At 42.0% G+C, this 15,272-nt stretch overlaps 1 protein-coding gene across 3 annotated transcripts in view; it reads right to left on the minus strand.

Annotated features, from left to right (window-relative positions):
* Positions 1 to 15,066, minus strand: part of GJC1 (gap junction protein gamma 1) — a 36,151-nt gene extending 21,085 nt beyond the window's left edge. Inside the window, exons 1-2 of one of the 3 annotated variants that reach the window (XM_070729772.1) lie at positions 14,903 to 15,066; positions 12,195 to 12,324 (exon numbers count right to left, since the gene is read on the minus strand). The gene's annotated coding sequence lies outside the window, so the exon portion shown is untranslated. Of the gene's footprint in view, positions 1 to 10,636; positions 10,900 to 11,596; positions 11,655 to 12,194; positions 12,325 to 14,902 lie in introns of those variants that run through there. The other 2 variants (XM_070729774.1, XM_070729773.1) reach the window with 2 other exon arrangements.
* Between the last annotated feature and the right edge of the window lie 206 nt (positions 15,067 to 15,272).

Consider the following 15,272-nt stretch of genomic DNA (forward strand, 5'->3'; position numbering starts at 1 on the left):
GGTGGATGGTCGTCGAGCCGCCTGTATCGTTGAGATGATGTCATCAGGTAAATGATGTCCCCTCAACCTGTTCCGCTCAATCTCCAGACGGTCAGTTGAAACCATTGGGGTTCCGGATGACTGACCGATCCCTGGCTGAGGGATATCTCTCTGTCCGGGATCCTCCACGGTGGGGATGTTGAAAGAGACACTAGATCCGAAAACCACGGTCTGCGTGGCCAGTATGGAGCGACCAGAATCACCTCTGCCCTCTCCCGCAAAATCTTGTCCACCACCTTCGGTAGAATCTTCGTCGGCGGGTAGGCGTAGAGGAGACCCTGCGGCCAGCGGGAGGTGAGAGCATCCACTCCCTCCGCCTTGGGCGAAGGGAAACGGGTGTAAAATCTGGGGAGCTGCGCATTGGTGTGTGTCGCGAACATGTCCACCAGAGGTGTACCGAAAATCTCCGTGATTCTTTGGAACAATCGCGAATCCAGTTTCCATTCTGTCGGGTCGAGAGTGGTCCTGCTCAGCCAATCGGCCTGAGTATTGTCGACCCCCGCGATGTGCTCCGCTGATAATGATGCCAGATTCCTCTCGGCCCAGGTGAAAAGGGCCGAGGCTTCCTGCATGAGACGTCGCGACCTCGTACCCCCCTGATGGTTGAGGTAGGCCTTGGTCGCGATGTTGTCCGTCAGGACCAGAACATGTTTGTTGTGAAGAAAAGGAACAAAGTGCTGGAGAGCTAGGAAAACTGCCCTGAGCTCCAGAAAGTTTATGTTTACCGGGTTGAGGTCCTCCTTGGACCAGAGGCCTTGGGCGCACCGATGGCCAATATGCGCTCCCCAACCCGAGAGACTGGCGTCTGTAGTTAGAGTGACTAGGTCGTGCGTGCTGAACGATAGTCCACGGCACAAGGCTGGGGAGACCCACCACACTAGAGAGTCCTTTACCTCCTTTGGGAGACGAACCCGCATGGTGGAATGGCTGGTCCGAACCTTCTGGGCTGGCAGTAGAAACCATTGAAGGTTCCGAATGTGGTGTCTGGCCCACGGAATTATCCCGATGCAGGAGACCAAGGTCCCCAGCACCTTGGACAAAAAGGCCAGAGATGACCGTTTGTCTCTCCGGACGGATGAGATGAGAGACCTTATGTTCTTCCTTCTCTCCGGGGAGAGGTACACCATGCACGAAGTCGTGTCGATGATGGAGCCCAGATGTAGGAGAGTGGTAGATGGAATCAGCTGACTCTTGGGCACATTGATGGTAAAGCCGTGCTCCGTCAAGGTCCTCATCGTCAGTGCGAGATCTTGTTGAGCCTGGGCACGTGAGGTGGACAAGATCACGATGTCGTCCAAATAAGCCATTAGACGCACCGATTGTGCGCGCAGGCTCGCCGTGAGGACGTCCAGTAGCTTGGTGAATGTGCGGGGCGCTGAAGAAAGGCCGAATGGCATGGCCTTGTATTGGTAGTGTACGCCCTCGACACAAAACCGTAGGAACCGTCGATGAGGAGGATAAATCGGCACATGGAGGTACGCCTCCTTCAGGTCCAGTGATGTTAAAAAGTCCTGGAGGCGTATTGCCGTCAGGATGGTCTGCAACGAGTGCATCCTGAATTTCCTGTACAGAATGTACAGGTTTAGTTGCTTCAAATTCAGGATCAAACGGCAACCTCCCGATGATTTTGGCACAGTAAAGATCATTGAGTAGAAACCGGTTCTCCAGTCGTTCTGTGGTACCGGCTCTATGGCCTGTATACGTAAAAGGTGTGCTATCTCTTGAAACAACTCTTGACTCTTGGCAGGGTCCCGAGGTGTCGGGCACTGGATGAAACGGTTGGGCGGGGGCTGAAGGAACTCTAATCGGAGGCCTCGCGACACCGTGGCTATAGCCCATTTGTCCGAGGAGGTGGCTCGCCAGAATGAGCTGTAAAGGCGGAGCTTCCCTCCTAACGGTTGGCCGTCTTGGAAGTCATTTGGGGCGTTTGAAGCCCCTCTGGCTAGTGCCTCTAAACGGGCGTCTAGCCTGTTGATATCCTCTGGTTCTGTCTTGGAACCCTGACCGGTCATTTCGAAAGGAGGAGGGCTGGTTGAATCGGCCCTGCGAATATGGCCGCTGGTTGTGGCCTGATCCAGAGGAGTTGTCCCAACGAAAGGACTGGCGTCTGTTGTACGGTGTAGTCCGCCTGTCCTGCCGCCTGTTGGACCTGGGGAGGACCTTCCTCTTATCCTTATCTTCAATAAGGACTTTATCCAGCACCTCCCCGAAGAGGTCAGCGCCGCGGAAAGGTGAGGAGGCCAGGCGCCACTTGGATTTGGTGTCAGCCTGCCAGTTCCTTAGCCACAACAGGCGTCTGGATGAAAGCGTTGTGGCCATCCCTCTCGCTGAGAATTTGGCAGCGTGGAGAGTAGCGTCAGCCGAAAACTCCGCTGCGGCCAGCAGTTTACTCAAGTCCTGCCGCAGCCTACCATCTTCCGGTCCCAGTTTTGACATCATTTCTTCAATCCATGCTATGGAAGCCCTATTGAAGAAGGAAGCAGCGGCCGCTGCTCGAAAGCCCCATCCAGACATGGCATGCGATTTCCGGAGGAGGATCTCTGCTTTCCTGTCCTCGGGTTTCAAATTATCCCCGGACTCAGCAGGAACCATGGCATTAGACACCAGGTTTACCACTGGGTGGTCAATTGGTGGAAATTGGAGTAGATTCTCCAGCTCTTCATCACAGGTATAGAATTTGCGTTCCAACGCTGAAGGGCCTTGAGCTGCCGCTGGTTGCTGCCATGGTCTTTTGGCGTTTTGTATGAATATATCTGGTGCCGGGATATGGTCTGTTTCAGGTTTGGGTTCTGTCAGTAGGATAGTTGACCTTGGTGTTTCAGCGGCTTTGGCAGGACCAGGGAGATCCACCGCTAGCTTTGCCTTGTGTAATAAAGTCCTAAACAAGGCAGGCTTAAAGAGTCCAGCCACTGAAGGTGGCTCAGGGGTTGTCTCATCATCTGACAAGTCATAATCCTTGTCGCTGTCCTCCTGTAATGTTCCCTCTGAGAACTCCAAACCTGAAAGGGGCGGTGCAGACCACAAATTCCGGGCTGGTTGATGGGGCTGTTGACTGCATTGTTGCACCCCCGATGCTACTCCTTGTGAGTATACATTGGTAATCATCTCCTGCAGGGCAGGAGATAAATTCTGCCAGGTGTCACTCTGATTCCTGAGTCCAGCAGCTGTGGGGGTGAATGAAGCAGTTGGGCCTACAGTTGCTTGAGGCGAAAAACCCCATGAAGGCCTTGTATTACTGGCAGACCCTGGCCTGCTTACCGGCATTGGGGCCTGGTGAGTAAGCTGGCGATCTGGGGACCAATCCCTGCCTGGCAACAAATCCCCTTGAGGCATGGAGCGTGGTGTTAAGGCTCCTGATGGTAATTGGCCTGGCATAGGTCCTGTAGACAGGGAGGGGGCCTGGAAAACAGTCTCCAACCTCTGCTCGAGTGCCTGAATCCTCCTTTCGGCTTCTCTGAGAGCTGAGGAGGAAGTCCCCTGCGATTTGGGCTTGGATTTGGCCTTATCTTTGGCCTTAGCCACTGCATCTGGGCATGCCACCTTCTCTGGCCCGGGGACAGTTGGCTCCATGGTACTCACAGAATAATCCTTTGCAGGAAACAAGGCAATTGACCAAACACAGCTCTGCGGTGAAGTAAAAACTACCGACCGAGGCTTTTTCTCCTCCACAAAATGGCGAACGGTCTTTGCCCACGAAGACTCCACCCACTCATGCCATCCCTCCAACCTGATAGGAGGACTATGAGGAGAGTGAGGAGGTAGGGGGGGGGTTCCCGCCAATTTCCATCAAAAAAAAAAAATGGCGGCAGTAACCGTTACGCGGCCCGAAATATATCCAAAATGGCGGGCGCGAGTAGTGAGGGCGGCAAACGCCTTTGCCCTTCATCCCCCGGCGGCTATCAGAGAGCCTGAGGTCCCCGAGCCGAAATGCCTGCTGCCGCGGCGGCCGATCGATCCCCGGAAGCCCGGGGAGCCGCCGATCATATGGGAAGCTGTCAATGAGGCCGCCGAACATATGTTCCTCAGCGCGCGCGCGCGCGCGCGCTTCTTGCAACCAGAGGCCTTATTCCCTGGCCCTGGCTCTGCCTCTAATGGCGGTGGCGGCGGCGGCGGCGGCGGCGGCGGCCGTTCCGGCGGCGATCCGCTCTTAGCGCCGAACAGCTGATCGGCTGGCGGCGAGCGATAGCGGCAGCGGCGTTATGCGGCGATCCGCTCCTGGGCAGCCTGGAAGGGAGCTTCGACCCTCCAGCTCCTCCAAACAGCCTCCCAGTGGGGGGGGCGGACCCCCCCACCTTTGGCTGCAGCCCGGTCTGACCGCTGAGGTCAGGGACCTGAGGCTGAGTCCCCCTTCGAAACGGTACCCTCTGAGGGAAGAGGTTCCACAGGGACAAACGATGGGGGTGGTGCCCACTGAGGGCAGAGACCCCTACTTGTCAACTGCATCTGAAAAACAGTAAAATAGAAAGGAGAAAGAAAACATGTTAGTAAAAATTCATTTTAATTATCACATTAAATAGACTTAATTATCACATTAAATCACTAAGCAAAAACTCATATGTCTCATTCCAATGACTGAGTTTTAAAAACTGAGCCCTTGGGGGCAGGCAAGGGGCGGTGCCTAATTAACATGTTAATTTATAACTCAGTCTCAACCAATAAGATTGAGGGTTAGCCCATCCTGGACTCTCCTTCCAGAAGCAGTGGAGAATGCTTCTACTTACAAACTTTTCTACTTAAGAACCTGGTCATGGAACAAATTAAGTTCTTAAGTAGAGGTACCACTATATTTAAATTTTTCTGTTAATAGTCAAGCCTCAATCATTATCACAAATGTATGTCTGAAGCCATTTGAAAACCTGCTCTTTAAAAACTTTTATATTAAGTGCTATTATGTCATTAGATCTTGGTAAACCAGAAGTTTAAATCTGAATTTTAAAATAAATCATGAAAAAGTTAAACTGTCAAAGCATAGCTGTTTCAAACCACAGCAAGATTACATTGCTGAGCAGCATTTTGATTATTGATAAGGTTTTTAAACTTTGCAGAAATAGGAAAAAGATACTGTCACATCATAGTTGGGCACTCATGGAAATTCAATACTGTACATATTTTTAAAATTTATCACTGGAAAGAAGAGGGTGGTTTAAAAAAAGGAAATTATATGCTGAAATAATGAGCCATTCATAGGACAAGGGTAACAAGTACACATGCTAACTTTTTGTGACGCATATGAAAAGACCGAGCTCTCAATCCATAGGGCAATGACAACATTAGCACCATTTACAAAGCATTTTTGTCCTTTTCCCCAAAGTTATGAGCAATATTCTTAGACTGTAAGATGGCTTTTTGTTCAAACCTATTCATGACCTTAATTTACATGAAATAGCCCTATGATTCAACATGAATATACTGAAAATATAGATCAGGAATGCAGCCTAATCAAGCATCAACAACCTTAAGATCATTTGTGAAATCGCAGTTGCAGAAAGATTTAAAGGAAACAAAATCCAAGATTCACAAAACTCCTTAAAACCAGCATGGTCTTGAAGGACAGAGGGAAGATATGCCCTTCAAGTGTGGTATAATTTATCCATCCATAGACAGCATTACTGGCTGAGGAAAGTAGATTTTGTTGCTCAAAGACAGGGAAGAGGAAGGTTTGACATGGGCTTGCCATTTTCACGGTAGCTCTGAATTTCTTTTAAAAATATTTTAATATTTATTAATTGGACTTATATGCCGCCCCTCTCCGTGGACTAGGTACTTTCTTCTTTAGCTTCTTAGTGCCCAACCCAGAAACTATACTAAATACAGTATTCTGAATTTACTTCTCACACACAGGATCCAGCAACAGACAAACCTCAGACTATTTACTTTGCTGGAACAAATCAACAACAAACTAAAATTAGTGCTAACCAGCTGGTCATATGAAACACAACCAGAGCACAACGGTGGTTTTCATTCTTGTATATCTGCTGTGGGAATAGTTTCCACTGCTATTTATCTGTATCAGATCTATTCTCCATACTTATTTTGTAAGACTTATGGGGAAGTCCAGTATTTTCTACATACCATTCTATTTTACATGGCCAATGGCTTCTGACAGTTACTATCCCTCAAGATGCAAATGCAATTTTTATACACATGTATATACAAGAAATAAGGAGTACTTTCTACAACAATTAAAGTCTAACAGTCATGGGTCTAACAGTTCTTTCATACTTTTAACAGTTTATTTCTATGATAGCATTGTAAGAATTTGTGGAATGAAATAGCCACCCACAATAATAATGTTACTGGGCCCAACCATTATTTATTTGTTTGTTTGTTTGTTTATTTATTAGATTTGTATGCCCCCCCCCTCTCCGTAGACTCGGGGCGGCTAACAACAATAATGAAAAAATATGTAACAAATCTAATATTTAAATTAATTTAAAAGACCCTTATTTAAGAAACCAAACATACACAATACAACCATGTTGGCATTATGCATCTAATACTATTTCCTATTACTGCTTCCCTGCCATGATTTTATCGAATGATGCAAAGCAACCTCAGCTTTATCTGCATTTTCAATGCATATGAGTTCCACAAAGATCCCACAGGCATTCTTAGAAAAGGATGGGTGGCTGCAGTACAGTGCTTTATTAGAAGAAAGGCCCACTCTCCTCCCCCCTTCTTACCAGGCAAGATAAATTGGAGCAATGTAGAAGTATCTGGGGAGCTAAGGGATACAGTGGAATATTTTGAGGGGCAAATACAGTTATTTTTATATACCGTATGTACATTTCTTTTTGCATACTAATTGGTTATTTCTTTAGGAGTGAAACACTCCTTGACAATCATTACATATTCTCCAAGTTCCAAATGTGTTCAGTAATTCCCAAAAGTTGAAAAACATTGATTCATAATGATTTGACGTAATTATGATAGTGTATATCTGAGTAAAATAGGAAGGGAGATTAATGAGCTATGGGGCTCTTCCAAAGAAGGTGATTTGGAATCCATGGGACTGCTCACATAACATCTGTCAACTCTCCTTAAAGAACCTGCCATTCTTCTTGAGCTTTTACATATTCCTCTCAAGAAAAACATTTGAGTTAAAGAAGTGTGACAAGTATTGAACTGCTTTTCCCCCTATGAATCCTGGCTGCTGCACAGTTCTTATAAGCACTTTTCCTCCCATACTATACTTTAATTCAGGGACATTATAAGAGAGGTCAAGTATCTCGACTTTCTTAATTTATCTTACTAACTAAACCTAGACCTAGTCCATTTATTTAATTTCAAATCTAGATTTAATCACACGTGCAAAAATAAAAATTCATTACTTACTAAAATTAAACATTAATTCAAAATACCAGGAAACAAGGTATAGAAAGCTGGATTATGATATAGCCATATCTGTAAAGTGAACTTACTAATATCACTACTGATTCTAGAACATTTCCCATGCTATCAGAAAAGTGACTCTAAATTTATATTCCTCCCCTTCATGATTTAAATAGAAAAAAATATCTCTCTCCTTTATTATATCCTGGATAAAGTCAAGAGAACTCTATTTTAAAGTTGCATGCCCAAAACTGAATTTTGCATTTTATTTTGTTTTTATATGTTAACTGTTTATCAGGGATAACATTCAACTAGTAATAAACTCAGCAGCGTAAAGACATTTAGAGATGTTCTTAATAACGGGACAGTTGAGTTACAAAAGCCAAATAAAATGCAAATTTTTTCAAATAAAGAAACAGCAGCAAGAACACATAGTTGTACAACTAGGAGATTATCAGTGTTTTACTTTTGTGTTAATGAATGTATTTACAAACAATTTCATATTATATATGGAGTATCTATTTCAGTGATGGCGAACCTATGGCACGGGGGGCACACGAAGCCATATATTCTGCCGCATGAATCCCAGCGACCAGTTAGGTCCCACAGAGTTGGCCTTCTCCGGGTCCCGTCGACTAAACAATATCGTTTGGCAGGACCCAGGAGAAGAGCCTTCTCTGTGGTAGCCCCGACCCTCTGGAACCAGCTCCCCCCGGAGATTAGAACTGCCCCTACCCTCCTTGCCTTTCGTAAAGTTCTTAAGACCCATCCCTGCCGTCAGGCATGGGGGAACTGAGACATCTCCCCCGGGCCTATATAGTTTATACATGGTATGTTTGTGTGTATGTTTGCTTTTAATAATGGGGTTTTTAGTGTTTTTTAAATTATTAGATTTGGTCTTACATTGTCTTTGTTATTGTTGTGAACCGCACCGAGTCTACGGAGAGGGGCAGCATACAAATCTAATAAATAATTAATAATAATAATAATAATAATAATAATAATAATAATAATAATAATAATAATATCTGCTGGCACATGAGCCACTGCCCTAGTTCAGCTCCAACGTGCATGTGTCTGTTGGCTAGTTGATTTCTGGCTTGCACGAAGCTCTGGGAAGGTGTTTTTGGCTTCCAGAGAGCCTCCAGGGAGATGGCGGAGGGCGTTTTTACCCTCCCCTGGCTCCAGGGAACCTTTTGGAGCCTGGGGAGGGTGAAACAAAAGCCTACTGGGCCCACCAGAATTTGGGAAACAGGCCGTTTCCAGCCTCTAGAGGGCCTCCAGGGGGGCAAGGGAAGCTGTTTTTGCCCTCTGCAGGCATTGAATTATGGGTGTGGGCACTTGTGCATGCATGATAGCACGCACACGCTCTTTCAGCACCAGAGAGAAAAAAGATTCGCCATCACAGATCTATTTAATATACCGAAGTTCAACTGGGCCCCAAATCCATCTATATATCTATGGAAGACAAACAATGGGTTCAAACCAGTGGTGAAATTTACTTACCTTCCCTACTGGTTCAGAAGCAAGCAGACACGAATGTCATGCACATTTTTTCACCCTTTGCACAAGCGCAAGCTTTGCGCATGCACAGAGGGTGAAAAGAAGAAAATGACGATATCTGGATGGCTGGGCGGAGCCTCACGCTGCCGCTACACTAGTTCTCTGAACCACAGGCAGCCATCACTACCAGTACACCCGTACCGGACTGAACCGATAGCATTTCATTCCTAGTTCAAATACATCTTAGACAATCATGTCTTACACCCAGTATTCCTAAATATCTTCATAAACTATTAAGATGAGGGGATAGAAAGAGAACTCATCAAATTTGCAGACAACACTAAACTGGAGGCAATAGCCAAGACTCCAGGAGAGAGGCTCAAGATACAGAAGGATCTCGACAAACCTGAATATTGGACTCTATCTAATAAAATGAAATTCAATGGTGAGAAAAGCAAGGTTTTACACAAAGACAAGAAAAACCAAATGTAGAAATTGTGAGAGGGATCGAAGAGTCCTAATGGACAACCATTTAAATATAAGCCACACCATTGACTTATGCTTTAGAAACAAGATCTTTTTTTCTTAAACATAGCTAAGGGCAGGGTGATTTGTGACCTGGTATGATATACTGTATATTGTTTTATATTATTATTTCCCAATTTGAATGGGTGATATTTACCTTACCATTAGCTATGTGATAGTTGTTTTTGAAGTTTGTATTGCAATCCTTGCATTTGTTGGCAATTGAAGCAGCTAATTAAACATTAAACAAATAAGGACTTGCACACAGCTAAGCCTGGGTTAGAGAATACCTTAATTTTTAGGTATCGTTCTAAACATTAAATAAATTTCTTGCACCCTAAAATCAAATGCACAGCCCATCATTGGTTGTTTAAAGGTATTCCCTGTGGTTCTAAGATTCCAAAAAAAAAGAGATGTGAAATTTGCTATTAGACTGTGCTTTTCCTCCAATTCTTCCTTTTTTTAAGAGATAAAAGATGGATACTTTAACTCTGATTTTTCCTTTGATTCAGAATTATAAAATCTGTTTAAAAAAGCAAAGGAAGCAATAAAAGTATATGTAACAGTGCATCTGTGTAAGAGTTAGAGAAACAAAGAAATCTTTTTGAAAAAGTCCAGCTTTGGTTTCAATTGAAGTTTAAATCCTAAGCTTATAAGTTAACAATATAAAAAATTAATTTAATGGACATTAGTGCTCCTTTTTTCCAAATACTTGGAAAAATATTGTCTATATTTTTTTAAAAATAACTTTTTAAAAAGGTAAAAGTAGCAACTTACATGTCCAAGAAAATATATTTTTGAAAGAATTAAAACATAAAAAGAATCCATGTAAGCCATGTTGTGTCCAACAATTTTGGTAGCATACAACTCATTGTGATAATAAATAAATCCAGATCATTCAAATGTAAAAAATAAGCAATAATATACTACAATAGTCATCTATGTTCAATTACTGTTTCTTCAATAATAGATATGCCTTCCATAAACCAATTCAATAAACATTTTTCGAGCAGTGAATTTAAATCGTAAAACTTAATTGTACAATTTTGCAATATGGCAACAGTTCAAAAGACAAGAAAGTAAAGATGTGCAATATACTTCTCATATTAAGCATACATCATATATATTTTAATGTTATTTTAAAAGAAAGCAGAATTTCAAGCAATTTGCTTGAAAGATTTACATTGCACCTATTTCTTTTCCTTTAAAGAAACAGATTCACACTATAAATACTTACAGTCGTCAGCTACTTACAGTCTCAAGGAATTTCCAGAAGGATAGGAAAAGAAACTCAGCCCCAAGAAGTCATCAAGAAATATGTGATAAAAAATGACCCACAAAACAAGATGCTGAACAGGGGGATGTTGCCCAAAGAAAACATTATTGAGAAGGCCAAACGCTTTCTCGGCTCATCAAAATACAAGTTTTGACAGCCACTGAAAATACGTTCTAAGCCGGCTATTGTTTGAGACAACACAACACAGCCCTTTTCTCCTCCCCTTATTACAGTGCATGAACATTATATGCTTCTCAACCATTCTCCAGGGGGACATTAAGTTCTGTTTTCATAGTGTTTTTTGAGTAATAACAATGTGAATGAGCAGTCCAATCATTTTGCAGTTGTAGATTTGCACTCTCCTAATACCTACAGGTCAAACTGATTATTTCATTAAAATAGTTTGGGTCATAAAACATTTTGTTCCTATTTTTCTCCTTTCATTCTCTACAATTAAAGGAAATGTTTCCTCTAACAGTCAAAGACAGGAGAAGACATTAAGAGAGAAATTCCACTGAAATAGTGTCTGTAATCTTAAGCACTTTTGTTAAGAAGTTTCATTGAATGAAATGAGAATTATTTCTAATTCAGGTCAGATAAAAATCAAAAATAACCATCTTTGTTTTAGCCACAAAACATTCCTAAGACATTTTTCAAAATTAATTATGACAGTGAAATAATTATGAATATAACTTCTATTTAATAATATAAAGGTAAGTTAACAGAACTGACACTTGATCTACTCTGTAAAATTCAAACAAGATGTTTCATACACAGTAATTTAAAAATGGGTTATCATTCTCTTAGCGGCTATGATTCCTTCAAACAGTAAATAATTATAACTGAATTGAACTGACACTGAATCATCTTTAAATGACTTTTCGAGTATGTATTTCTTTGCTAAAGATTTACAAAACTTACTAATTCAGGAACACAACCATTCTGTTTTCTCTTTGTTCATCCTGATGCTTCTCAGACCATGCAGTTCCAGGGATAGTGCAGCAGTTTCTGGAATAAACTATCCAATCCAACAGGCTGTGTGTGTGTTTTGGGGCACAGAGTGTGTGTCCCAAATACAGCACTCTGACCTAAACAGTCATATCCAAGACACAGCTCCATGACCAATACACAATTCAATTTACGTCAGGAAACTGCAGAACTATGTCTTGAAATAACATGATGGAAAGGGGGAGGGAGGGGGATGAAAAGTTCCAGAGTTCTCCAGAACATTTCATTTGTAAATCTTTAAATTTTACAATCCCTATTTGGTACTAAAAACTGTGAAATGATTCTATTTTTAAATTAGAATTAATTCATACAACTTATAAATTAATTGCAGTAGTATGGCATACACTTTTAAAAGATTAAATCTATATCTTTTTCTGAGTACTGATGAATATCTTCTGATCTTGTACTGAATAAGAAGACATTTTTATAGAAAAATATTCCAGATTAGTGAATAAACCTTTATTTAAATCATTACAATGAATCTTTCTTAGTGGTTTAAATCATGACTTACAATTATTTCTCAGTCAGTGCAATGGTTGGATGTGGAAGCAGGAATACCCAGTCAACTCTGAGCCATGGAAACTCACTGGATAATTTTGAGACTTATTATTTCTCAGCTTAATTTAACCACCAGGTTGTTGCTGCAAGAAAAAGTGGTAAAAAGGCTAGATATGCAACCTTGGGTTCTTAAGACTAAAATACAAAAACATAAATTTAATAAATAAATAACAGTCAAATTTAGGTTGCTTCCTTTTATAGGTGTTTGACCATGATATGCTAATCACTGACCTAAGCACTTGATAAAAGTAGTTACCAATTTGCACTTATTCTGGGGAGTTACATGTTATAGTCTACTTTACCATGGAGATTCATATGGCTTAATCACTCTCCCTCACCTGAACCAACCGCCCAAGACTGTTATTTGTGGGGAAATATGAGGCTGGTACATTGTTATTTGCATTCACTTTGAGCAACAAAAGGATATGTATATCTTAACAGCATATATTTTTAGCAGTACTGTAAACCAGATCATTTTGAAAATACAACATTAATAACTAAAAATAAACCCTGTTTATATTTTCAGTATCATCTGCAAGATGGGTGTGTCAAAATTTGAAAATAACAGATAAATATTATACATATATTGACTTTGCATGCACGATCAAAAGGAGTGAGTATGCAATGATGTTGTTTGCCATCTTGCCAATGTTAACCGATCCTAATGACCAATCCTAATATTGACCAATATTCTGCAAATGGCAAGAGGCTGCTTGCCATTTATTACTGACCCCACGTTTGAATTGATATGAAAATATGTATGAAAAAGACAATATTTCTCTACAGGCAATTATAGAGAAAAATACAGTACCAGTTTCATAAAGGTTTTGTATAAATTTCAATTTAACCTTCAGATTTTAAATAGAGGACATGTATTAAAGAACACCTGAAATGTCCATACACTGCAGAAATGCATAAAAGAATTATGATTATGGTTATGGAAAAAGGCCTATCAAAATATTTTTCTACTTTTTTTTTATTGTTAAGTATGTTGGGACTGGTCTCTGGGCATCATGTGACTTTCATTGTCAATGACAATTTTGTTATATTGACAATGACAATAAAGTATTTATATTTATATTTATCATGCAAGGAAATGGAAGCAAAAGGATCAGAAATTGAACATGTAACTAAACTATGGAATCCAGTACCAACAAATATAAAAATGGCTACCAACATGAGAAAAGTAGCCATATTCAAGAAGGATAAAACTATCAGTATTATAAATACTATATTAAAAACATTATATAGCATACCAATTGCAGGGAATAAAACTTTTACATCCTACTTTGGGGTTCCCAGAAATATTTTTTGGACAGTGTTAAAAACACTGTAAATAGACAGTGCTCATTGGTACAAAACTGTTGGGGTTTTTTCTTGATTATATTATGCAGCAAAGCGGCATTTTTGCAAGAGTGGTACTAATAATTATAATATTAACCATCATAAGTAGCATAATTGGGATAATGTATGTTTCCATTTGTTTTATACAACAAAATTGGTTTTATTCAGAAAAGGTTGGTTCATCATACAAGGTACTGCTAAACCTGCCCCTCCAAATGCAGCAGAAGTACCAACAGAGAAGGAATGCACTATCTGAAAACTAAATAGCCTGTGCAGGTTAAAGCTCATAAATAGATTCCCAACTGTATTAGGAATAAAGTCATAAATTGTTCATCAAAGTTTACAGATAAAACCAGATTTCTACATTTAGAAGCAGCATAGCTCACTTTTGTTACAAAAGATATAACGGTGCAAGGGCTAATGAAATAAATTAGTGAGCTGGCTGGACTAATGATCTGGCTCCATGTAAGCCAATTGCCTGCAGAAAAAAGGTGGTCAAAACTTAAGAACCTGGATCTGATTCAACAGAATTTATCTCTTTCTCTGATTTCTCCACTTCTTTCCACTTAAAATACATTCTGTTCGCATGGCCAGGACAGGAGTCACCCGCCTTTGTATCTTCTGTCTCCATCGTGAGTAGAAACTTCATCCCACTCTTCTCTTTTCCCTCCCTCCACAGCAACACCCCCTTCTAACTTGTTCTTACCTGCTTTCGATTTTGTTTTATTTGTACCATTTATTGTTCTGTAGTTAACATGACTGCATCAGTATTATCAGGTGGCTGGGGCATTGGTCGCAGGCCCAGAAGCGGAATTTAACCCAGACAGCAACAAGCTCTTTTCCAAATTCTGCCCTCCTTTGATTTCAACAACTGAACCTGGCGTGTTTTTGTCTTTTTTTTAAAGTTGTGGCTACTTAAGTAGTATTTCCTTCCAGTATCGCCTCTGCCCCATGGCATTTTCTTTAATCTGCCACTGAGCGATTCCACGGAACGAAATTCGGTTAGCCCGCCTTTTGCTTCTGCCTCGCCATTTCCCGGCCTTTCCATAAGTACAGCGCCCGCCCACCCCCACCCCTCAATGGAACTTCGAAATATCTCTCAACTGTCTGTTCACTTTCAGGAGGGAAAGCAAGACGTTCCCTCTCCCCCTCAGGCGTCAAACTTTGTGGTCCCCGTTCCTTAAAACTCCCCGTCTCCCAAAGACCCCAGTTGGAATCTCTAGTGTCCCCTATTCCCCACGTGGCGCCCCCCCCGCCCCCAACCTATCTTCTCAGCGTCTCTCCCGCTTTCCTTCTACTCGTTCCTTCTGGACTCACCCGTCTGTCTCAGGCCATGTCATCGTGCGCGGATGGTGGACTCCTCTCCGGATCCTGAGAGAACGAACCGGCTCACCCCCCACAAGGCCCCGCTTTTTGAAACTTCTCTCGTGCTCTACACACAACGAGCTGGTCCGGATACGGTCTCCGAGGCTTCCACCCCCCTCCCTCCCCCCCGTCTCCATTCCCAATGAAAATCAACGAAAGCACATCTAAACCTCTTTGCAAAAGATCCCCTAACAAGCACAAAAATGAAGTGACACTTTGGTTCTTAATAATGCACTGAAATGCCGTTCATCCTTCTTTGCACAACTCTTTATCGTGCCTTTTGGCGGGGACTTGCAAAGGTTGCAGAAATAATAAATAATGC

This window comes from Erythrolamprus reginae, chromosome Z (genome assembly GCF_031021105.1).
Source record: "Erythrolamprus reginae isolate rEryReg1 chromosome Z, rEryReg1.hap1, whole genome shotgun sequence".
NCBI classification, from domain to species: Eukaryota; Metazoa; Chordata; class Lepidosauria; order Squamata; family Dipsadidae; genus Erythrolamprus; species Erythrolamprus reginae.